Source organism: Stegostoma tigrinum, chromosome 11 (assembly GCF_030684315.1).
Source record: "Stegostoma tigrinum isolate sSteTig4 chromosome 11, sSteTig4.hap1, whole genome shotgun sequence".
NCBI lineage: Eukaryota > Metazoa > Chordata > Chondrichthyes > Orectolobiformes > Stegostomatidae > Stegostoma > Stegostoma tigrinum.
In genome coordinates, this window is record NC_081364.1 from 68,472,650 (window position 1) to 68,497,869 (window position 25,220).

The window sequence follows — 25,220 nt, forward strand, 5'->3', positions numbered from 1 at the left end:
CTCATAGGAACAGGATATGATGCTCAACTCATCGGTCGCCAGTTCCAACATGCCACAGCAAAAAACCATAATGACCTTCTCAGAAGACAGATACGGGATAAACCTGATAGGGTGTCCTTCATTGTCTAGTACTTCTCGGGAGTGTAGAAACTACGCCATGTTCTTCACAACCATCAACACAACATCAATGACTATGAGTACCTTGCCAAGATCTTTCCCATGCCTCCACTTCTCACCTTCAAACAAATGCTGAACCTTAAGCAAACTATCCAGCCTTCAGGGCAACATCGAACACAACATCATGTAACCTTGTAATGGCAACCTCTGCAACACATATTACAGAACAATGAACCAGCTTGGTGAGCCAAACAACCACAACATCCACAACCCGAGCTACACATCTACTCTAAAACCATAGAGACACATCGCATCTTAGACATGGACACTACCACCACATGTGGGAACACCACCCACCGTGTGCATGGCGATACTCATGTGACTCAGCCAATGTTGTCTATCTTGTATGCTGCAGGCAAGGATGCTTCAAGGCATGGTATATTGGAGAAATCATGCAGACGCTACAAGAACAAATGAATGGACACCATGCAACAATCGCCAGACACAGATGCTTCCTCCCAATGGGGGAACACTTCACTGGTCAAGGACATTTGGCCTCGGATCTTTGGGTAAACATCCCTCAAGGCAGACTTTGGGATACACAACAACACAGAGTCACCGAGCAGAGGCTGATAGCGAAGTTTGGTTTCCATGGGGACATCCTCACCTGAGATCTTGGATTCATGTCGCGCTACAGGTGACCCCACCACACTATACACTCTCACACATGTTCATGCACTTACACAAACACTCACACACAGACACACACTCACACAGATCCTCTCATACACACAGTGTCTCTCTCACACACGCGCACGCGCATATGCGCATGCATGCACACTATCACATAGATCATCTCTCATGCACACACCGTCTCTCACACACACACACACACACACACACACACACACACACACACGTGAGGGTGTAGGTGTTTGCAGATACATTCTTTTTTTCAAAAAGCATGCAACTAAAAGACAGTCAATGTGGCATTATATAAATTGCTGCTTTAGAAATAAAACCAATCTAACTCCAAACCAAAACACAAACAGATTCTAAACAAGGCGCCACACATTACACGCATTGTCTGACCTAAAATATCACCTCTTTACGCTGATAAGATCTTTAGTTCTCTCAGGACAGTGACTTGAAAGGAATTTGGGGATTTACATATACATATTAATCAGTTAAAACCTCTTAACTGATTAAAGATGTAACAGCATCTTAGGTTTGTTTAATACATCCTCATCAACGGTGTGAGCTTTTGATCTTTTACTTATAAAGTCTGTGTCTGATACTACATCTCTCACTAACACCTGAAGAAGGACTATAACCTGGTGTGGTGTGTTTTCTGACCTTGTATACCTCAGTCCTTGAATACCTTGTACACACCAGTACCTACCTTATCCGGGCTTCCCTGATGACATTAAATCAAACTGATCCACAATGATGTATTTTGCCCAGAAACGGAAATTTTAATTTCCCGGCAATGTCATTTTCTGTCCCTTACCTTCGGAAAACGGGAAACCATCTGTGCAAAGTGAGCAGTATTTTGAAAAGGGAGTCGAAACGTTTTACAGGAATGTCACCACCGAGTAGCGGGCAAGGTTGGTCAGCACCGCAGAGGTTGGACAGCGATCTCCGGAAACAGCCGAACGAAGGAGAGCGGGCGCCGCTCCGGAAATAGCCGAGACTTGAAGCAAAGTGCAAATTATCGCCGCCGAGCGCACGTGGGACGACCGTACCTTGGCGGCCAATGAGAGGGCGTGATTGTGGCGGACGGTGCGCGCATGCGTCCCGGCTGGGCTTCCCTCTCCCCCCACCACGCAGAATGAATCCCTAATACGCGCATCAGAGGGAAAAAAACTAGCCAAGGTCATGAACTATGACCTCTGAAGGAAAGAACGTGGTACTAAAAGCAACGAAATAAGGGTTTTTTTAAACAGGTAAGCGCTGTTGTACGATGGCTCACTTTAGCTGCCGTGGTGTCGATTTAAACCTTCGTTGGGGGGGGGTGAGGGGAACAACCCGGTTTCATCCTGAGGGAAAGGGCCCAGGGCTTGCGGGGCTCAAGCTCAGCTGCCAGCAGCGGGCAGGCGGGAGACTCACTGCCAAGGCAGCACGGGGGTGAGTGGGGGATCTCGGCGACGACGACTTTGCCGCCGCTGCCCTTCCCTCCCCCAACCCCACAAAAAAATCCGACCTCCAGAACGACAGCAGCAGTGATTGACGACTGGCCTCAGCCAATCAGACCCTCTGGACGGCAGGGGATCAGCCAATCCGCTCAGGCTGTGGGCTCCGTCTGATCGGTGCATTGGCCGCCCTCCTGTGGCGGTGCTCTCGGATGGTATGCTGACTTCTATGTGCGCGTTGGTTTGTTTTACTGAGGTGACAGGATGCAGAACGTTTCACTCTGTTCCGCTCAACTGCCTCATCCCAACACACCTGGTGTAAGGAATCTGCCTTTATATTTTTGTAGCTTTAAAGAACTTGGACAGCAATAAGAAAGGGTGATATGGTGACTCAGTGGTTAGCACTGCTGCCTTGCAGCGCCAGGGACCCAGATTAAATTCCACCCTCGGGCAACTGTCTATGTGGAGTTTGCATATTCTCCCTGTCTCTGTTTTCTCCAAAAGTCCAAAGATGTGCACGTTACATGGATTGGCCATGCTAATTTGCCCATTGTGTCCAGTGATGTGGAGGTGTAGGATGTGCAGTGAGTCTGGGTGGGATGGCGTTTAGAAGGTTGGTTTGGACGTGGCTGAATGGTCTGTTCCCACACTGCAGTTCTTTCATAGAATCCTATTCTTAAAATCAGATTTCCCAGAATTTCACAGCAAATAATTGAATTGTGTTGTGAACTCTGGTTTTTATGGCTGTGGCTTGCTGCAGTGTTCAGATGATCAGGTGCCAAGGAGTTGTACAACAGAAGCTGAGACTGGTTCTCAGCTAACTGAGAAGGTTGGAACTGGATACAAGTTATAGATGCACAGGTACGCGCGTGCGCGCACACACACACACACACACACACACACACACATGTATATAAAGGTACAGATATCTGTGCAGATGTTTATTTCTCTGCAGTAAAAGAAAAACTTCTGAACTGAAAAATCAGAGACATTTTACTAATGAGCCACCACTGTATCAACAACAGACAAGTGCAAATATCCATCGAAGTAGGGGTTCAGGTACATAAATCTTTGAAATGTGCATCACAAGTAGACAGGATGGTTAAAGTGTTGCTCAGACCTTTGAGTCTAGAAGTTGGGATGTCATGTTGACAGGCAGTGGTGAGGCCTCCTCTGGAGTACTGTGTACAGTTCTGGCCACCCTGGTATAGGAAGGATTTTGTTAAACTGGAGAGGAGTTTACCAGGATATTGCCAGGAATGGAGGAAACATGATATAAAAATAGAGTGGAAAGGCTGGGATGTTTTTCACCTGGAGTGTAAGAGGTTGAGGGTTAACTTTATAGAGGTTTATAAAATCATGAATGGCATAGATAAGTTGAATGACAAGGGTGTTTTCCCTGAGGTGGAGTTGAAAACTAGGAGGCATATTTTTAAGGTGAGAAGGAAAAGATTTAAAAAGGACGTGAGAGGCAACATTTTTGGACAGACAGTGGTGTGAGTGGAATGAGCTGTCAGAGAAAATGGAATCAGGTACAGTTACGACATTTAAAAAGCATTTAGATGTTCATGAATAGGAAAGGTTTCGAAGGTGGGATTAGTTTAGTTTGGGAACGTGGCTGGCGTGGACTGGTTTGATTGAAGGGTCTGTTTCCAAACTCTATGACTGTGATTCATTTGTCAAATAAAACATTTAGTTTGTTTCGCAATTACTTTTCTGTTTATGCGAGCAGTTTGGTAACATGTGCTATGTACAATTGTTGATTGAACAGTAGGAAGCATAGGGCAGAATGGAAAATGCTCCAGGCTTGTGCCTTGTAAGTAGTTGTCAGGATGAGAGTTATTTGCTGGAGGATTCCAATTGCAGAACTAATATTTATGTGTCTAGTCTAAATATTAATGCCAAGATGCTGATTGGAGGGAGGGCATGGTTAAAGATGATGATTAGATTCTGCTGGTGGCAAGATGTTTATTACCTGTCACCTGTGTTATGTGAAGCTTTGTTTCTTTCCCAGTTCTGGATATTTTGCAGATCCTGCTGCATTTGGACTGTTTCAGTGTCTGACGAGTCACAAATGGTGCTGAACATTGCATAATCATCAAAAATACTTCCACTTCTGACTCATGATAGTGAGAAGGTCTTGGTAAAGCAACTGAGTGTGTTTGGGCCTGGGATACTAAGCTGAGGAACTCCTGCAGTGATATACTCGAGCTGAGATAACTGGCCTCTAACAACTACAGCCGTCTTCCTTTGTGCTAAGTATTAAGCCCAGCAGCGGAGAGGTTTTCATTAGTTTCCATTTTCTGTAGTCGTGTTTGATGCTACATTGGTCAAATATGACCTTAATGTAGTGTGATGGGGGGATATACAAGTAGGGACCGTGCCACCTGACATGGGAAATGGAGAGAATGGATGAATCAGATAGGGATATGAATTGTGGGTTTGTTGAGGAGTTCGGTGAGAGGAGAGGCTGGAGAATCGGGGGATGAAGGGGAGAGCAGGACATTATTGGGCAGATTGATGTGATAATTGAGGTATTGGAGGCTTTGGGGGAATTTAAATGTGGAAAGATCTCCAGGTCCAGATGAGTTGAATCACAGACTGCTGTGGAGGATGAGAGAGGAAATTACTAGGACCTTGATCCAAATTTACAAATCATCTCTGAACACGAGAGGTGCTAGTGAACTGCAGAACAGCTAATGTGGTTCCATTTTTCAAGAAGAGTAGTAGAAAGAAACCAAGGAATTATAGAGCAGTGAGTCTAAAATTGGTGGGGGAATGTTGGAGGAAATAATGATGGAGGAAATTGATCTCCACTTAGAAAGGCGAGGTTTGATCAAGACATTCAGCATGACTTTTTCATTGGGCGGCTTTGTCATACCTAACAACTCTGGAGTTTTGAGGACTAACTAAGTGTACGGTTGAGGGTAGGGCAGTTGAAGTAGTTTATATGGATTTCAGCAAGGCCTTTTCCAACCCTTCAAAGCAATAAAAGCCAACATTCTATCTGCCTTCTTAATTATTTACTGCACCTGGTTACATACACAAGAACATACAAGTCCCTTCGTGTGGCATTTCTTTGGCATCTCTCCTTTTTAAATATTAATTTTGCTTCTTCCTACCAAAGTGCATGACCTCCTACTTTCCTACATAATATTTCTCCTGCCAAGGCTTTGTCCTCCCACTCAGTCTACCTCCATGCTTTGCAGATTCATTTTGTCAACATCACAACATGCCACATCTTGTATCATCAGTTGACTACATTTATTGGTTCCTAGTTAGGAACTAGCCTTACTACTTCTATTAAGTAACCTTATCAATGTCTTTTGGAAATACAAATATACTACAGCTACTGGTTCCCCTTTATCTATCCTGCTTCTTACTTTCTCAAAGAACTGTAATAAATTTGCCAGGCATGATTTTCCCTTCCCAAAGCCCTGACTTTGCTTAATTTTGTTATATGCTACCAAATGTCCTGTTGTTACATCCTTAGTAATAAGTTTTAACATTTTCCTAATGACAGATGTTAAATTAACAGACCTATAGTTACCTGGTTTTTCTTACCTTCCCTTTTGGAATAAGGGTATTAAATTGACATATTCCCCAAATCTCTGGAACTTTTCCTCTAATCTAAAGACTCAGTTCTGATGGGCAGAAACAAATTTAAGGCTCTCTGCCATCATTTGGTATCTCCCACTGATCTACTCTTCCCTTTGTAAAACTGCCGGGCCGGCCATTCACCCGACTTGTTTCAGAACTGGCTGTGGACATCGTCAATTTTGATGAAGGAAGGAATGCTTTACGAAGGAAACAAGTGGAACCTCACCTTAATCCTGTGAAGTAGCCTGTTCAATGTAAATTACAGTAGGTGCCCAATTATCTGTTTGGGATTAGTGTATCCATTCTTATTATATGAACTTCCATTCATCATAGTTTGGGACCAATTTCAACTTAACATTGAACTACTGACAGAACTACTGACAGAAATACTACGAAAGGGCATGGGGGGTCAGGTTGGGGAGTAGCTGGTTAGAGCAGTTAAAATGTTTTTTTTGACATCACTGAATCAGATACAGAAGAGGCTAAAATATACCATTATCTACACTAGTTCCAATTCCTGCACAAGACCATGAATCTCAAATATTATGACACTTTCAAGTGCTTGTACTTTTTAAAGATGGTCGGGTTCCTTGCCTCACCTACTCTCCCAGGCAGTGCATTCCAAAACTTCACCACCTTCTAGGTGAAGGACCTTTATCCTCAAATCCCCTCTAAACCTCCTGCCTTTCAGTTTACAATCATGTACAGCTATTAGATCTGCCCAACCACCCCCACCCCATCTGCTCTCCTCCAAAAGAACACAAGCCGAGTTATCCAATCTCTTTTTATAGCCGAATACTCCATCCCAGGCAATACCCTGGTGAATCTCCTTTGCACCCTCTCCAGGGCAATCACATCCGTCCTGCAGTGTGGTATCCAGAAATGCACACAATACTCTTGTTATGGCCTAACCAAAGCTCTGTACAGATCCAACATGACTACCTTGCTCTTACATTTATGAGAGAACTGATAAAAGGCGTCTAATATACTTTAACTCCCCTATTAGCCTGTCTACCACATTCAGGGGTCTGTGATCAAGCACCCCAAGAGCTGTGCTTCCTAGTGTCTTGCCACTCATTGACTAGTCCCTTAACTTACTCCTTTTTCCAGAGTGCCTCACATTTATCATATTTAAATTCTATCTACATAATTTTTGAATATCACAAACATAAAAAAAGGACCCAGCACTGGGTGCCTGTGCAATGGCACACCATTGGGCTCCAGTCATACAATCTACCACCACTGTCTCCTATTACTAAACCAATTTTGGATTGAACTTGCCAAGTTACCATGGATCACGTGTTTTTGCTTTCTTTTCTTTGAAGGGTTGGAGTTTAAAATAGGAAAATGCTGTTACAACTGTATAGAGCGTTGGTGAGACCGCACCTGGAGTACTGTGTTTTGATCCTTGAAGAAAGAATATATTGGCAGTGTGAAGTCACTTCAAATCTGATTCATTGGGCTGATTCCTGGAATCTAAGGGTTGACTTATGACCTTATTAAATTCCATGCACATGTATTAGAGTTGAGAGCAAATGACGATTAATAGTTCAATTGTTATATTTTCGATTAGGCTAAAAGTGTACACTGAAATTCAGTGAGGGAGGAGTAGAAATTAACTTGGGGTCTTTTTGAGAATATTGCTGCAAAGCTGAAATAAGTTAAAGAATTTTGGATTATTCTTCTAACAGTGTTTTCCTAAAGAAAGGTCTGGAGGTGTACTTATCTCTTTTTTTAGAAGAGCTTAGCTGACCATGACAGAATAAGTCATGCTGTTCGCAATACATATAAACTTGCAGTAGAGGCCTACAGACAGATTTGAAAAGGAAACCCTCAGACCTTTATAGAAATTCCCTAGAGATAAAAATATGGTATTCTATAAGTGCTATAGTTTGAAGATTGTACAAGACTTCAAGAGTCTTAGGGAAGACTTTATTTTAAAATGTCTTCATTTGGAATAAGTACTCACCTGAAAGGACATAAAGTTCATAAAACAAAGGAAGCTGCCATGATGGCAGATGGTTATGAACTGGCTGAAACATATTAAAGGTCCCTGTTTGGAATCTCTCTTTTAAGAAAAAACAGAGAGGGGAGAGAGTTTGATAGTAGAAAGAAATTGGGTTCTGGGAAGAAGATGGCCAAAATCAAGGGGAAGATTGCTTTCAGAATGATAAAAGAAAACCTGTCCCCCAGACTTTATCTTTTGTAGAGACTAATATGTAATTCTTGTAAATTCCATAAAAAGGTCATATCAAGGCTGAGCGCTGCAAAAGTAAGAACGTGGCACATGTACTGTTGTAGTGTCTCTCCAGAAAACATTGTGCAATGGGATAAAACATACAAAGAGCAAGTAGTTTCTCATGTTCTCAGAAAGCATCACATTGCTAGAGATTGAGAGGTTTATGTTTTGAAATATTGCATTTAAAAGGCATCTGGATAGGTACATGAATAGGAGGGGTTTAAAGGGATATGGGCCAAATGCTGGAAAATGGAACTAGATTAAATTCAGGACATCTGGTTGGCATGGATGAGTTGGACCAAAGGGTCTGTTCCCATACTGTACAACTCTATGACAATGTATAAAGTACCTAAGTAATATCATACCCACTGATTTTAGTGGGTAATGTGAATTGTTCTCCGGAATGCACGCACATTGATTTATAATATTGATAGTAATCACTCGCCTGGTTCCTTGCAAGGAATAATTTAAAATATGATTTGGATACTGAGGATTTTTTTTTCCCTATTTGGTTGTGGGCCATGGGTATCACAGGCTAGGTCGCCATTTATTGACCGACCTTGAACTGCCTTGAGGAAAGTGGTGGTGAGCTGCCTTCTTGAACCACTGCACTCCCTGAGGTGTATATACATCCACATTGCTCTTAGGAAGGGAATTCCAGGATTTTGACCTGGCAGGTGACAGAATTCTATGTTAGGCTGTTGAGTGATTTGAAGGGAAAGTTACAGGTGGTGTTGCTCCCACATATCTGCTGCCCATATTCTTCTGATGGAAGTGGTCATGGGTTTGGAAGGATCTAGCTGAGCGTTGGTAATGGACGGCATGGCCATTTGTGGATGTGGTGTCGGTCAAGCATGCTGCTTTCTTTTGGATTATGTGAAGCCTCTTGAATGTATTGGAGCTGCATTCTTCCAGGCAAGTGGGAATTATTTCATCATACTTCTAACTTGTGACTTGCAGATGATGAAAAGATTTTGAGGGATCTCAAGTTTCTATGAATTGGCAAGTGAGTTATTTACTGTGGGATTCCTTGCCTCTGACCTGCTGTTGTAGCCACTGTATTTATATAGCTAGTCTGCTTCAGTTTCAGGTCAGTAGCTATGTCCAGGATATTGATAGTGGGGAATTCAGCAATATTAACAGAAATTGAGAGGTAACGGTTGAAATCTCCCTTGATAGAGGTGGCCAATCCTTGAAATTTTGGTGATGCTAATGTTATTGCCACTTATCAACTCAAGCGTGAAATTTGTTCAGGCCTTGCTGCATATGGATGTAGAGTGCCTCAGTATCCAAGGAATTGTGATGAATGCTGAGCATTTTGTAATCATCAGTGAACATTCATACTTCTAATCCTTTTTGATGGAAGAACAATCATTGATGAAGCAGCTGAACGTTCTTGGGCCAAGGACATTACCCTGAGGAACTCCTGTAGGGTTGTCCTGGCTACGAGACGACTGAATCCAGCAGCCACAACTTATCTTCCTTTGTACCCAGGTATGATTTCAAGCAGAAAATCTTTTCCCTGATTCCCATTGAGTGCAATTCTGCTAGGCTCCTTGATGCCACCCTCAGTCAAATGCTGTATTGATATGATGGTTTGTCACTCTCATCTTACCTCTGGAGTTCACTTTTGTCCATGCTTAACCAACACTGTACGGGCGGTCAGGAAATGAGTGGCCCTTGCAGAATCCCATCTGAACATCAGTCAGCAAGCTATTACTGTTGGTTACTATTGGTGTCCGTCCTAAGTGACATTCCTGCTACGGTGTATTGGAGGAGTTATAAATTAGTTGAAAAATCGCATGGAGCATTGGTTGAGAAGGTAACATTAAGTTGTTTGAGAGTCTTTTTAAGCAGTGCGAATTATAAGTTTCTGAAAAGCATGAACAAGTGGTGTGAAGGCAGATGGGAATACAATCTACAGCTAGAAATGGAAGGAATACACTGTGGACCCAACCTTGTCAATTTTTTTCAGTGTCAAAACCGCAGTGTTACAGAGTGAAATAATTGAACACAAATTAGAACTTTGAAAAAAAGTAGCGGTAACTGCATTTCAAAATGTTCATTTTCACCATGATGAGGAAAAACAGGATTGGACAGATTAAATTTATGAATTAAACAAAAATCATCAAGCTTTCTTAGCATAAGTAAAACCTCGGAATTATTTTACTGCAGGTAAAGAACAATTCATCTGGCTGCAAAATGAGCTGCTTGCGCAAGAAGGGCAGAAATAATTAACATGTTCTAGAGGGGAGACTTCAGGGTAAATAATTTAGAATTAAAAATATTCCTGAATTAAAATAAGATGAGATGAATTCAGTTATTGTGGAATAGAATTCAGTTGCTGGTTCTTTTTGTAAGATTGTGACATTAAGAAACAGGGCAATCTGGAAAAATTGACTATGTGGCCTACAGCCTGAACAGAGTGTTTTAGAATCAGTTTTAAAAACTAAAAACTCTCAGACAAGCACCAGAAAGCCCAATTGGTGATCTGGCACCTGGCATCATAACAAAGAACAAAGAGCAAAGTGCTGAATCCAGAAAGCAAGTGGTGATATGACTGGAAGTTTCTGCTAGATTCCAGTTTTTAGCAATTAGTACCCAGAAGCACATGTACCGTAGCAGACCCAAGTGTTGCTCTTGACAATTTGTAACCAGATCAAAAACACAGCAACATTTTTGGACCCCTGAAAAATGGCATCTTGGGGCCAAAACTTTAGGATAAACTTTGTGTTGAATTCTGAAAGGAAGCACGACGAATATAAAATTAACGTACATCACCTTTAAAGAAAGTCACGAGAAAAAGCATTAAGCAAAATTAAAAGGAGATTTTTGGGTAATACTGAAAGAGTGAATCAATCAACTTGAAAATTCATCATCTTTATAGAAAGAGTAATACTTTGAGTATGTGCAAATTGATCTCTCAATTCTAACTTAATTACTTGCATTATTTTTGAATCTTTATTTTTGTGAGTATATATAATTTGTGAAGTGTGACAAAATGGAAAACAATACCTTTGTGATATGTTTGTTAATGTTATAATGTTCAGAGCTTGATATGTTTTTTAAAAATTGTGAATAAACAAGGCTATTTTATTCCAATAGGGGAGACGTGATGAAATGCAACTGCAAGCTGAGTCAGCGGTTTCAAAGGCACTTGCTTCTGTTTGACAGTTCCTAATTGAAAAAATAATCAGAATTTGAAGTTTCTGGAAAGTATTGGAGGGTTGGGGTATCCTTTAATTTGTGACTTCAAACCTCCAAGAACAGTTGATAGCCTTTGAAGCTGGCTGAGGAAATAAATGGCAAAGCTGAGGAATCAAATTTCAACCGGTGGTAGAAGAATAGAATGTCTGGAGAGAAGTTTTATATTGGACTTGCGTGAAACCTTTGATAAGGTAGCGCATAGTAGACTAATTAGTAATGTTAGATCACATGGAATTCAGGGTGAGCTTGCCACTTTGTGACAAAATTAGCCTTAAGTAGGAGACAGGGTGATGATGGAGGTTTGTCTTTTGGACTGGAGGCTTGTGACCAGCAGTGTTCCACAGGGCTTGGTACTGGGTCCACTTTTGTCATTTATACAAATAATTCTCTTTCTTGAGAAAGGATGTACTGGCACTGGAGGGGATGCAGAGGAGGTTCACTAGGTTGATTCCGGAGTTGAGGGGGTTGGCTTATGAGGAGATACTGAGTAGATTGGGACTATATTCATTGGAATTCAGAAGATTGAAGGGGGGATCTTATAGAAACATATAAAATTATGGAAAGAATAGTTAAATAGAAGTAGAGAGGATGTTCCCACTGGCAGGTGGAAGCTAGGTCAAGAGGGCATAGCCTCGAGATTAGAGGGAGCAGATTTAGGACTGAATTGAGAAGGAACTTCTTCACTCAGAGGGTTGTTAATCTATTGGAATTCCTTGCCCAGTGAAAATATAGGAAGCACGGTTGGTAATCTTGTGAATACCACCTACATTGATGGTATAGTGGACAATGAAGATGTTATCTAAGATTACAAAGAGATCTTGATCAATTGGGTCAATTGGCTGAGGAGTGGAAGGTGGAGTAAATTTGGATAAATATGAGGCATTGCATTTTGGTAAAACAAACAAAGGCAAGCAAGTACAATTAATGGTAGGGCCCTGGGTAGTTTCATAGTTTCATAGAATCCCTACTGTGAGGAAGCAGGCCCTTTGGTCCAACAAGTCTGCATCAACCCTCAAAGCATCCCACCCAGACCCATCCTCCTGTAAACTACCTAATCTCCACATCCCTGAACACCACTTTGGGGCATTTTAGAACAGAGAGATCGAAGGGTTCAGGTACATGATTCTTTGAAATTTGCATCTCAGATAGTCAAAGTGGTTAAGAAATGTTTAACATGCTTTTCTTTGCTCAAACCTTTTGAGTCTAGGAGTTGGGATGTTGGTGAGACCTCTTTTGGAATACCGAGTGCCGTTTTGGTCACTCTAATATAGGAAGGAGAGGATTCAGACAAGAGTTAAAATTAGGGGACGTATTTCTAAAATGAGAGGAGAAAGAGAAACTTTTATCCCACAGTCCAAAGATGAACAGGTTAGCTGGATTAACCATGATAAATGTGTGATTATGAGGATATGGCCATTTGGAAGTGAGGGTACGGGTTGGCTGTGTCTTTGGAAGATCAGTGTTGACCCAATAGACTGAATGCATCCCTACTTTGCAGAAAGAAACTAATGATTCTATCACCTTAAATCCATATTTCTACCTACCCCTGTTAATAGTAATCTACCTATGTCTGTTTAAAAATATTCACAGAACATAGGAACAACAGTAGGCCACTCGGCCTGTTGACCTTGCCTGACCATTGAACGCGATCATGGTTGATCGAACACTTCAGTGCTTTTTCCTCACTTGGTACGTTTTAGACTCCCTACCCAGGGGAAACATCTTGTTTGCATCTACTCTGTCTATCTCCTTTTATAGATCTTGTAGGTTTCACTTAGAACACAGCTCATTCTTCAAAACTCCACTGAATACAGGCCCAGATTGCCACTCTGTCTTCATATGAATGTTGTATCATCCTGGGAACAAGTCTAGGGAGCCTTCAATGCACTCCCTCTGTGGCACATGTTCCTGAGATAAGGAGTCCAAACCTGCACACACCAGGTGTGTTCTAACCAAGCTCTTATACAATTAAAGCAAGAGTTCACTACTTCTGTGCTTTACTTCTATTTCAATAAAGACTAAAATTCCATTTGTTTTCTTAATAGCTTGGGGGACCTGCATATTAGCTCTCATTGACTTGTCAACAAGGACATTTGGGTCCCTTTTTACATCTCCACTTTACAGTCTATTACCATTTAAGCAACACTTTGTACACCTGTATCTCCTACCAAAATGGATAACCTCATTTTTACATATTATATTCCATCTGCCATGACCCTGCATATTCACTAAGCATGGTCAAATCCAAATGAAGCCTCTTTACATTCTCCTCACCACATACATTCCCACTTAGCTTGCTATCATCTTCAGATTTGGAAATATTGCATTTGGTCCTCACCTCAATCATTGATATACATTATGAACATGTGGAGCCCTAAGTACTGATCTTTGTGATATCTCACTAGTTACAACCTGCCAATCTGAGAAAGTCTGAGTTAATCTTACTCTGTCTTGGTCTTTTACCCAATCATTAATCCATACCAAAACCTGCTATCCCATATGTTTTAATCTTTCTAACCACTTGTTATAGAAAACCTTATCAATACCTTCTGAAATCTAAATATATTATGTCCAATGACTCCTTTACTAATTCTGTTGGTAATATCTTCAAGAAAACTCCAACAACTTTGTCATAAAAGTTTTACCATTTACAAATCGATGCTAATTACGCCCACTTGGATCATTATCAACCAGGTGTCTATTTATAATCATCTTCTATAATTGATTTTAGCATCTTCCCTGTTACTGATATAAAGTAGCATGCCAGTAGTTCTGTGTTTTTATCTCTCTCTCCTGATTTCAATAGTGAGGTGACATATGCTACCCTCTAATCCACTGGAATCATTCTGGAATTTACAGAATTTTGCAGGCTATTCACAAATACGTTGACTTTTCTAGCCACCTGGTTCAACAGTCTGGGATGAAGACCTTCACTTTCTCGGTATTTTTCAATTTTCAGCCTGGAAAGGCAAGGACTGGTTAGGGATAGTCAACATCGCTCTGTGTATAGGAAGTTGTGTCTCACTAACTTGATTAAGTTTTTCTTTTGAAGAAGTGACAAAAAGGATCGATGAAGGCAGAGCGGTGGAAGGGGCCCAAAAGGACTTCAGTACGGTGTTTGACAAGGTTCCCCTAGTACACTGGTTAACCAGATTAGATTGTATGGAATAGAGTGAGATAGGAGGCAGAGGGTTGCTTTTCAGACTAAAGGCCTATGACCAGCGATGTACCACAGGGACTGGTGCTGGGTCCACTGCTTTTTTTCATTTATCTAAATGATTTGGATGTGAATATTGCAGGTATGGTTACTAAGTTTGCAAATGACACCTAAAATGGAGGAGTAGTGGACAGCCAAGAAGGTTACCTCAGAGTACAGCCGGACTTTGATCAGATGGGCCAAGAAGTGGCAGATGGAGTTTGGATAAATATGACCTGCTACATTTTCATCATAGATCATAATCACAGAGTCCCTACAGTGTGGAAACAGGCTCTTTTGACCCGACAAGTCCACACTGACCCTTAGAACATCCCACCCAGACCCATGTCCCGCTATAACCTACCTAATCTACAATTGGTAGGGCCAGTTGGGCAGGACCTTTACACTTAATCATAAGGTCCTGGGAGCTGTTGCCAAGCAGAGACCTTGGGGTGTAGACTCATAGTTCCTTAAAAGTGAAATCACAAATAGATAAGGGAGTGAAAAAGAAGATGTTTGGTATGCATGCTTTTATTGGTCTTATTCCTTCATAATTTCACTCCTACAATTTTAACCCTCTTGCTTTAGAGTGAACAGCTTCACTTTCAAATGTAATGTAATAATATATCATAATGTCTTCTCTCAACCCAAGGGTTCTTTGACAAGATAGTTAATCAGCCTATTTTCATTACTTGTCCATGTGGAGACAAAGTCCCTTCCTTACATTGAGAATATTCTCCATTGTGTTATATGGCACCATGATCGTAGTAAATGGGACAGTTTTCGAACAAATCGAGTAACTTAATTCTGGGCATCTTTGAAGCACTGTGGGCCATTAGCAGCAACCAAATTGTGCTCCATTGCAATTGGCAACCTCATGATCTGGCATAATTCCCACTCCATCAGTACCATTTAGTCAGGGGTTCAACCCTGGTTCAAAGAAGAGTGGAGGAAAGCATGTGATTTTAGACACACCTGAAAAAAAATGATATGAAGTGACATAAAACTGGTTTACTCTCAAACAGCACAATCAGCAGGAGATGGGTCTAAGTGATTCCACAAGCAACAGATTAGACACTTAAGATCTAAGCTCTGCAGTCCTGCAGTGCATGCAATCGTGCAACATCTGGTTGTGGCTGCTGATCGTAGGGGAAAATATTTAATATGGGTTTTGATTATGGCCCACCCGCACAACAATGCGCTGAAATTAGCGTAATCAGTAAAACTCTTAAACAGGATTAAGTAATTATCTTAGAAAGGACTGGGGAATTTAGGTTAATAATATGTAGTTTGTTTATTCCCATTTGAATGTGTTGAGAAAGGTTTCAGAGTTGAGTTTAATTCACCACTAAATGACTGATGTAACAGACACATAAGCCAGGCCACTGAAAGAATGGGTGTTGAAATGGTGGTAACATCCGAATTCTTATCAGTCGTTTGAATGCCTAGTGACCTTGTGCCATTGATTTGTGCTCAGTAGCGTGATGTTGTAGACAAATTGGCCTCATAAGGCTAGAAGATTAATAACAATAACATCAGGTTCCAGACATGACAGCAGAGGTAGATAAGACTAGGAGTACTGGAAACTCTACCTCTTAGACGTCTGTGGCAGAGTTGTTTTTGATTAATGTAAACCTAAACCGATCATATTGGAATTCAAGTAATGTGTACTGCCTACATGTTTTACAATGTATTAAGTCGATTTCTTGGCTGACAGAGTTCTGCTTAAGAATTTCTTTTAGGTGAATCTCTCCTAATGATTTGTCAAAATAAACCTGAGATTATTTTGTACGATAATTTATGACAACAGTTGGTATTAGAGTAGGATATTTGCATCGAGTTATCGGAACGGCTTTTGAAAGAGGTGAGTTTTATCACCTGCAGCTAATACAGTATGCCTGAGAATGAGAGATAACAAAGTGTGGAGCTGGATGAACACAGCAGGTCTAGCAGCATGTTAGGAACACAAAAGCTGACGTTTCGGGCTTAGACCCTTCATCAGAAAAGGGGGATGGGGAGAGGATTCTGAAATAAATAGGGAGAGAGGGGGAGGTGGACCGAAGATGGATAGAAGAGAAGATAGGTGGAGAGGAGAGTATAGGTGGGGAAGTAGGAAGGGGATAGTCAGTCCGGGGAGGACGGACAGGTTAAGTGGGCGGGATGAGGTTAGTCGGTAGGAAATTGAGGTGCGGCTTGAGGTAGGAGGCGGGGATAGGTGAGAGGAAGAACAGGTTAGGGAGGCAGGGATGAGCTGGGCTGGTTTTGGGTTGCAGTGGGGGGAGAGGAGATTTTGCAGCTGGTGAAATCCACATTGATACCATTGGGCTGCAGGGTTCCCGAGCGGAATATGAGTTGCTGTTCCTGCAACCTACGGGTGGCATCATTATGGCACTGCAGGAGGCCCAGGATGGACATGTCGTCTGAGGAATGGGAGGGGATGTTAAAATAGTTCGCGACTGGGAGGTGCCATCCTGGGCCACCTGCAATGCCATAATGATCCCCTCCTCCCACCTCAGCCGCACCTCCATTTCCTACCGACTAACATCATCCCGCCCCCTTGACCTTTCTATCCTCCCCAGACTGACCTATCTCCTCCCTACCTCCCCACCTATACCCTCCTCTCCACCTATCTTCTCCTCTATCCATCTTCGGTCCGCCTCCCCCTCTCTCCCTATTTAGTTCAGAATCCTCTCCCCATCCCCCTTTTCTGATGAAGGATCTAGGCCCGAAACTTTTGTGCTCCTAACATGCTGCTAGGCCTGCTGCGTTTATCCAGCTCCACACTTTGTTATCTCGGATTCTCCAGCACCTGCAGTTCCCATTATCTGTCTCTCTCTACGCCTGAGAATGATCTGGTTGAGTATCGAAAGGATCTGAAAGGAGTACTCAGCAGTAGGTGCCATGCAGATTTGAGAAGTATGGAGATGAATGTAGACTTTGACTGGGGAGCTGAGGTCTCCATCATGAGGTTATTAACAATGACTGTCAAAATTAGTTTAGAAAATACAGAAAGACAGTTGGGATTCACATAACACACTTGCAGACCAGAAAAGCCGATGGGTGGGCCAAAAGAAGAATCGAGAGCAGGAAGGAATAATAAGTTACCAGTCTGTATCTACAACAGATTAGGGGAAAGATCTGGGAGGTGATGGCAAATGACTACAGCTTGCGGTGAGTACGGTGAGCACAGAGGTACCATATGATAAACTACAGTAACCAACAAGCAGCGACTCTAAACCAGTAAAATTAGTACTCAGGAGCTGGGGCAACTGAGACAGAAGAGATGTTGGTGATCAAGAAAGCCATTCATGCCCCTTTTGAACCTGGGGAAAGCACATGTTACTCAATGAATTTCAAATCCTTGGAGAACATATGAATTGTATTTTTTCAATTGTAATTTGGAAGTATTTTGAATGCCCTACATGCATTACCAATTGTTTTAGTAAATTATTGTATGAAATAATCTCACGAGTCTCAGGTACAGGTTATGACTGTTTTGTTTATTTTGACACAGCTTTGGAAGAGGTCCACCTAAGAGAAATTCCTGAAGCAGAACTCTGCCATCAAAGAAATCAACAGTAATTTATATATTGAAAAGCTCATAAGCAGTACACATTACTTGAACTCCAATGTGATCTGTTTAGGCTTACATTAATCAAAAACACCTCTGCCACAGATTCCTGAGAGGCAGAGGTTCGAATACTCCTGTCTTAGCTACCTCCCCTACCTCCAGATGCTGCCCTAATCTCTCTTTTGGAGCCTGATGTTACTGCTGTTAATCTTCTAGCCTTAGGAGGCTAGCTTTGTCTACTACATCATGATGTTGAGCATAACTCCAAGTGGCACAAGATCACCAGACGCTCAAACAACTGATGGTAACCTCTGAGTACTCATCAGTTTAGCCACCCATGTTGTACAAGCTCAACTTGTTCCCGAAACAAAGATAACCAATAATTTGATAAATATCTAATTGAGCTCAGGTTTTGAAATGTGTTTCAGAGAAAGTGTGGTAAATGTAAAGGTACATGGTATATGCTCTGTTCTGAAAGTGATCTTAATACTACTTGAAGGGTTTTGAGACAATTGAGAAATTGTAAAATCAAATTTGAAAAGGTCAGTTTGAAATGAACAGATTTTGGCAGTTTTTCTAAACACAGTAAAATTATGTGTGAGGAGCTCTTGTGGTGCTGTGGTAGCATCCTGCCTCTGAGTCAGCAAGTCTTTGTTCCAGTCCCATGTGCTCCAGAGGTGTGTAAGAATGAGTGTGTAAGAGACTGGTTTTTAATAAATCTGAAATTACAGCACAACATCACTTGGTGACTTGAGCCCTGCACTACCACCTCAGATCAACAGTGAGTTAGCCCTTTCTGCTGACACACTTACTTTCACTGTACACCTTCCATATTGCTGGATGTATAGTTTTGGAAATTTGCAGGTATCCAATCTGGATTGAAGATTTTGCCTTTCAGAGACTTTACCTTCACCAGTCCAGCCTTGCGTTATCATCCAGGAGTAGGTGTTTGAGAATGGGAGAACCCTAAACTGATTCTGATTAGTTGGGTCTCTGAGCTAAGAAAAACTGTTTTAAACCACTGGGCCTGGATAATGGTTCATGGATTTGGGGTTGATGAAGAATTTGATTTGACCGGAAAATAGGGGCACAGTTAGAAAAGACAGAATGATTTTTTTTAAAAAAAGCAAGCATAAATACTTTGTATCTGAATGCACAAAGCATTTGGAATGAGATAGATGAACTAATGGCGCAAATCAAGATAAACAGATATGATCCCAGACATTTGAAAGATGTGGTTATGGGAGGATCAGAACTGAGAACTTAATATTCAGGAATGTTTGACCTTTTGGAAAGACAGGAGGAAAGGAAAATATGATGGGGTAGCACTGTTAATAAAGAAGTGATCTAGGTTCAGATGATATAGAGCTTGTCTACGTGGAGGTAAATAACACCAGCAAGGGGATGAAGATACTGGTAGACCCCAAGCAAGTAACCACACTGTCAGAAAGAGTATAAGTGAACACATACTAGGAGCGTATAAAAAGAAGAGAGAGGAATACTTTTAGGTGCTGATAATCTTAGTTTTGATCGGGTCAATCAAGTTGGAAAGGATATCAATGTCAACAAATTCATAAAAGTGCATCAGGGATACTTTTATTTCAGAGCAGTATATCTTGGAGCCAATCAGGGAATGTGTGTAAATGAGGTGAATTTAATAAATGACCTCAGAATAAAACCTCCCCTAGGAAGTAGTAATCATGGTAGAGGAGATAGCAGAAGGGTTAAACAAATAGTTTGCACCATTCCTGATGGTGGATCATGCCATTAATACTAAAGAATGTGGAAGAGGAATTAAGTAGCATCATAGTACTGCAGAAGTAGTATTAGATAAACTAATAGGGCTTAAAGGCAGATAAGTCCCCTGGCCCTGATGGCTTGCATCCTAGGAACCTAAAAGAGGTGGCTACAGAAATAGTGGATGCACTGATTGTGATTCAGTTTCTTCCAGAGGTCCCCAGCCAATTCGATTAACCCCATATGTTAGCCAAAAAATGCTGGACGCACTGGATACTATAAAAGCTGTGGGCCCTGACAACAATCATGAGTTCCAGCTCTTGTCAAGTTGTTCCAGTACAGCTTCAAAACTGGTACCTTTGCAATTTTCTACATTGTCAGGTAGGTATGTCCAGCCAATTATTGCTCATTGCACTTGATCATCAGTAAAGTGGTGGAAGGTGTCATCAACAGTGCTATCAAGTAGGACTTGCTTGTCAACAACCTGCTCACTGACATTCAATATGAATTGTGTCAGCACCACTCAGCCCCTAACCTCGTTACAGACTTAGTTCAAACATGGACAAAAGAGCTAAGTTCCAGAAGTGAGTTGAGAGTGACTACCCTTGACATTAAGGCCGCATTTGACCTAAATTTCACATCAAAGGGCTCAGGCAAAACTGGTGTTAATAGAAATTGGGGGAAAATGGTCTCTGCTGGTTGGAATCATGCCTGTCATATAGGAAGATGGTTGCGCTTTCTGAGGTCAGTCACTTTAGCTTCAGGAGAACTGCAGGTGTTTGTCTGGATACTGTTGTCTGCCCAACCATCTTCATTAATGACCTTGCGTCTACTATGAGGTCAGAAGGGGAGTGTTCACAAATGATTGCGCAATGTTCAACACCATTCACAACCTCTCATACTGAAATAATAAAATGTGAGGCTGGATGAACACAGCAGGCCAAGCAGCATCTCAGGAGCACAAAAGCTGACGTTTCGGGCCTAGACCCTTCATCAGAGAGGGGGATGGGGGGAGGGAACTGGAATAAATAGGGAGAGAGGGGGAGGCGGACCGAAGATGGAGAGTACAGAAGGTAGGTGGAGAGGGTGTAGGTGGGGAGGTAGGGAGGGGATAGGTCAGTCCAGGGAAGACGGACAGGTCAAGGAGGTGGGATGAGGTTAGTAGGTAGCTGGGGGTGCGGCTTGGGGTGGGAGGAAGGGATGGGTGAGAGGAAGAGCCGGTTAGGGAGGCAGAGACAGGTTGGACTGGTTTTGGGATGCAGTGGGTGGGGGGGAAGAGCTGGGCTGGTTGTGTGGTGCAGTGGGGGGAGGGGATGAACTGGGCTGGTTCAGGGATGCAGTAGGGGAAGGGGAGATTTTGAAACTGGTGAAGTCCACATTGATACCATATGGCTGCAGGGTTCCCAGGCGGAATATGAGTTGCTGTTCCTGCAACCTTCGGGTGGCATCATTGTGGCAGTGCAGGAGGCCCATGATGGACATGTCATCTAAAGAATGGGAGGGGGAGTGGAAATGGTTTGCGACTGGGAGGTGCAGTTGTTTGTTGCGAACTGAGCGGAGGTGTTCTGCAAAGCGGCCCCCAAGCCTCCGCTTGGTTTCCCCAATGTAGAGGAAGCCGCACCGGGTACAGTGGATGCAGTATACCACATTGGCAGATGTGCAGGTGAACCTCTGCTTAATGTGGAATGTCATCTTGGGGTCTGGGATGGGGGTGAGGGAGGAGGTGTGGGGACAAGTGTAGCATTTCCTGCGGTTGCAGGGGAAGGTGCCGGGTGTGGTGGGGTTGGAGGGCAGTGTGGAGCGAACAAGGGAGTCACGGAGAGAGTGGTCTCTCCGGAAAGCAGACAGGGGAGGGGATGGAAAAATGTGTTGGGTGGTGGGGTCGGATTGTAAATGGCGGAAGTGTCGGAGGATAATGCGTTGTATCCGGAGGTTGGTGGGGTGGTGTGTGAGAACGAGGGGGATCCTCTTGGGGCGGTTGTGGCGGGGGCGGGGTGTGAGGGATGTGTCGCGGGAAATGCGGGAGACGCGGTCAAGGGCGTTCTCAATCACCGTGGGGGGAAAGTTGCGGTCCTTAAAGAACTTGGACATCTGGGATGTGCGGGAGTGGAATGTCTTATCGTGGGAGCAGATGCGGCGGCGGCGGAGGAATTGGGAATAGGGGATGGAATTTTTGCAGGAGGGTGGTACACCTCCTCCCACCCACCCTCCTGCAAAAATTCCATCCCCTATTCCCAATTCCTCCGCATCTGCTCCCACGATAAGACATTCCACTCCCGCACATCCCAGATGTCCAAGTTCTTTAAGGACCGCAACTTTCCCCCCACGGTGATTGAGAACGCCCTTGACCGCGTCTCCCGCATTTCCCGCGACACATCCCTCACACCCCGCCCCCGCCACAACCGCCCCAAGAGGATCCCCCTCGTTCTCACACACCACCCCACCAACCTCCGGATACAACGCATTATCCTCCGACACTTCCGCCATTTACAATCCGACCCCACCACCCAACACATTTTTCCATCCCCTCCCCTGTCTGCTTTCCGGAGAGACCACTCTCTCCGTGACTCCCTTGTTCGCTCCACACTGCCCTCCAACCCCACCACACCCGGCACCTACCCCTGCAACCGCAGGAAATGCTACACTTGTCCCCACACCTCCTCCCTCACCCCCATCCCAGACCCCAAGATGACATTCCACATTAAGCAGAGGTTCACCTGCACATCTGCCAATGTGGTATACTGCATCCACTGTACCCGGTGCGGCTTCCTCTACATTGGGGAAACCAAGCGGAGGCTTGGGGACCGCTTTGCAGAACACCTCCGCTCAGTTCGCAACAAACAACTGCACCTCCCAGTCGCAAACCATTTCCACTCCCCCTCCCATTCTCTTGATGACATGTCCATCATGGGCCTCCTGCACTGCCACAATGATGCCACCCGAAGGTTGCAGGAACAGCAACTCATATTCCGCCTGGGAACCCTGCAGCCATATGGTATCAATGTGGACTTCACCAGTTTCAAAATCTCCCCTTCCCCTACTGCATCCCTGAACCAGCCCAGTTCATCCCCTCCCCCCACTGCACCACACAACCAGCCCAGCTCTTCCCCCCCACCCACTGCATCCCAAAACCAGTCCAACCTGTCTCTGCCTCCCTAACCGGCTCTTCCTCTCACCCATCCCTTCCTCCCACCCCAAGCCGCACCCCCAGCTACCTACTAACCTCATCCCACCTCCTTGACCTGTCCGTCTTCCCTGGACTGACCTATCCCCTCCCTACCTCCCCACCTACACCCTCTCCACCTATCTTCTTTACTCTCCATCTTCGGTCCGCCTCCCCCTCTCTCCCTATTTATTCCAGTTCCCTCCCCCCATCCCCCTCTCTGATGAAGGGTCTAGGCCCGAAACGTCAGCTTTTGTGCTCCTGAGATGCTGCTTGGCCTGCTGTGTTCATCCAGCCTCACATTTTATTATCTTGGAATCTCCAGCATCTGCAGTTCCCATTATCTCTCATACTGAAAGATGTCCATGCCCCAATGCAGCAAGACCTGGACTGCATTCGGTTTTAGGCTGACAAATGTGAGTGACATTCGTGCCACTAAAGGGCCAGTAATGACCATTTCCAACTAGAGAGGGGCTAGCCATCATCCCTTGACATTCTGTGGAATTACCATCGTTTTGAATCCTCCACTATCAATAGTGCTGAGTCATACCATTGACCAGGACCTCAACTGGATTGGCCATATAAATACTGGGATTACGAGAGCAGCTCAGAAGCTAAAAATACTGCAGTATGTAACTCCTCTTCTAACATAATATCTACAAGGCACAAGTTGGAGGTTTGATAGATTACTCCACATGTGCCTGTGTCAGTGTAGTTTCAACAATGCTTAAGAAGCTTGACAATGACCAGGACAAAGCAACTGCTTGATTGGCACCACATCCACAAATACTCAGTCACTCCACCACCAAGCAATATGTACATACTACATATTTATAAATATAAATAAATATGTAACTATGTAAATATACATATGCAGAAATTCAACAAGGCTCCTCGACATCATCCTCTGGCCGCCACCATTGAAAGGGACAATGACAGTAGATACATGGAAATGCCACCAAGTGTAAGTTGCCCTTGAAGGCACTTCCCATCCTAACTTGGAGGTATATACATATTTACTGTTTCTTCAGCGCATTGGGTCAAAATCCTGGAACTCTCTCCATAACAGCATTATAGGTATGCTTGAACAGTTGCAGTCCATTGGTATAAAAAGGTAGCCCGCCACCACCACCTCAAGTACAACAAGGGAAGGGCAATAGTTGCTGGCCTAGTCAGTGATGCCCACATCCTGTCAATGAATTTAAAATAAAGTGTAATAATAAATCTAAAATAACATCCTCTAGCTGGCACCTCAATGTAGACAGGATGAATAGAAAGTAGCTTATCCCCTAGTCAGAGTCAAGAACAGGATGGCACACTTTTAAAGTGAAAAGCAAAAGGTCTGGAGGGGATTTGTGGGAAAACGTTTTCACCCACAGAATGGTGGGAGTCTGGAATGCACTGTCTAGGAGGGTAGTTGAGGTGGGTAACCTCACAGCATTTTAAAAAGTACTTGGATGGGGACTTCAAGTCTCATAACATTCAAGGCTATGGGCCTAGTACAGGAAAGTTGGACTACATAGGCATTGATATTTTTGGCATTACAGAGTTGATGGTCCAAAAGGCTGCTTCTGCAGTATATGATTCTATATTCTACTCTGGAAAACCGTTATGAATACATTTGTCCTCTGCAGCTTTAGTCCTCAATTGATTTATGATTCTATTATGTAGATTGAAGTAACCCATGTTGTGTTGTCCAGGCTACATGCTTCTCTCATTTCCTGATTAGTACGATACCCACACTACCACTGCTATTTCATAGCCTGTAAGTAACTCCAACCAATGACTGCTGCTCCTTGCTATTTCTTAGCTCCATCAAGATACCACACAATATTCTTCTGATCTGAGATCCTCGTCTGCCAACCTACTGATCCCATATGCTATTACCAGAACAAATCCTCCATCTTTTTAATGTCTCTCCTAAATGTTGAATATTCTTGAACCTTCTGTTCTCAGCCCTGCCCACTGCGCTGCCACTTTTCTGTGATGACATTTAGATCATATTCATGTTTTGTGATTTTTTTTTGCTTTAGATCCTCTGCTTTAGCGAAAATGCTATGTGCATTTAGAAAGAGTGCCATTAACTGTTGTTTTGACGGTATTCTGCCTTCGAACAACATTTAACAATATTGGCTTTGTTTCTCATGTCTTTTAGCCTCCGGCATCTTTTTGACTCCTTGTTTACCAAATTTACTTCCTTTCAACTTGGATTACCCCTAGGTTTCCATTTCCCTGGCAAACTAGTTTAAAATTATCCT

General features: G+C 43.2%; 1 protein-coding gene across 1 annotated transcript in view; it reads left to right on the forward strand.

Annotated features, from left to right (window-relative positions):
• The first annotated feature begins 1,910 nt into the window (after positions 1-1,910).
• The window catches only part of LOC125460531 (nuclear receptor subfamily 2 group C member 2-like), a 186,514-nt gene continuing 163,204 nt past the window's right edge, over positions 1,911-25,220 (forward strand). Inside the window, exon 1 of the mRNA XM_059649547.1 lies at positions 1,911-2,063. The gene's annotated coding sequence lies outside the window, so the exon portion shown is untranslated. The remainder of the gene's footprint in view (positions 2,064-25,220) is intronic.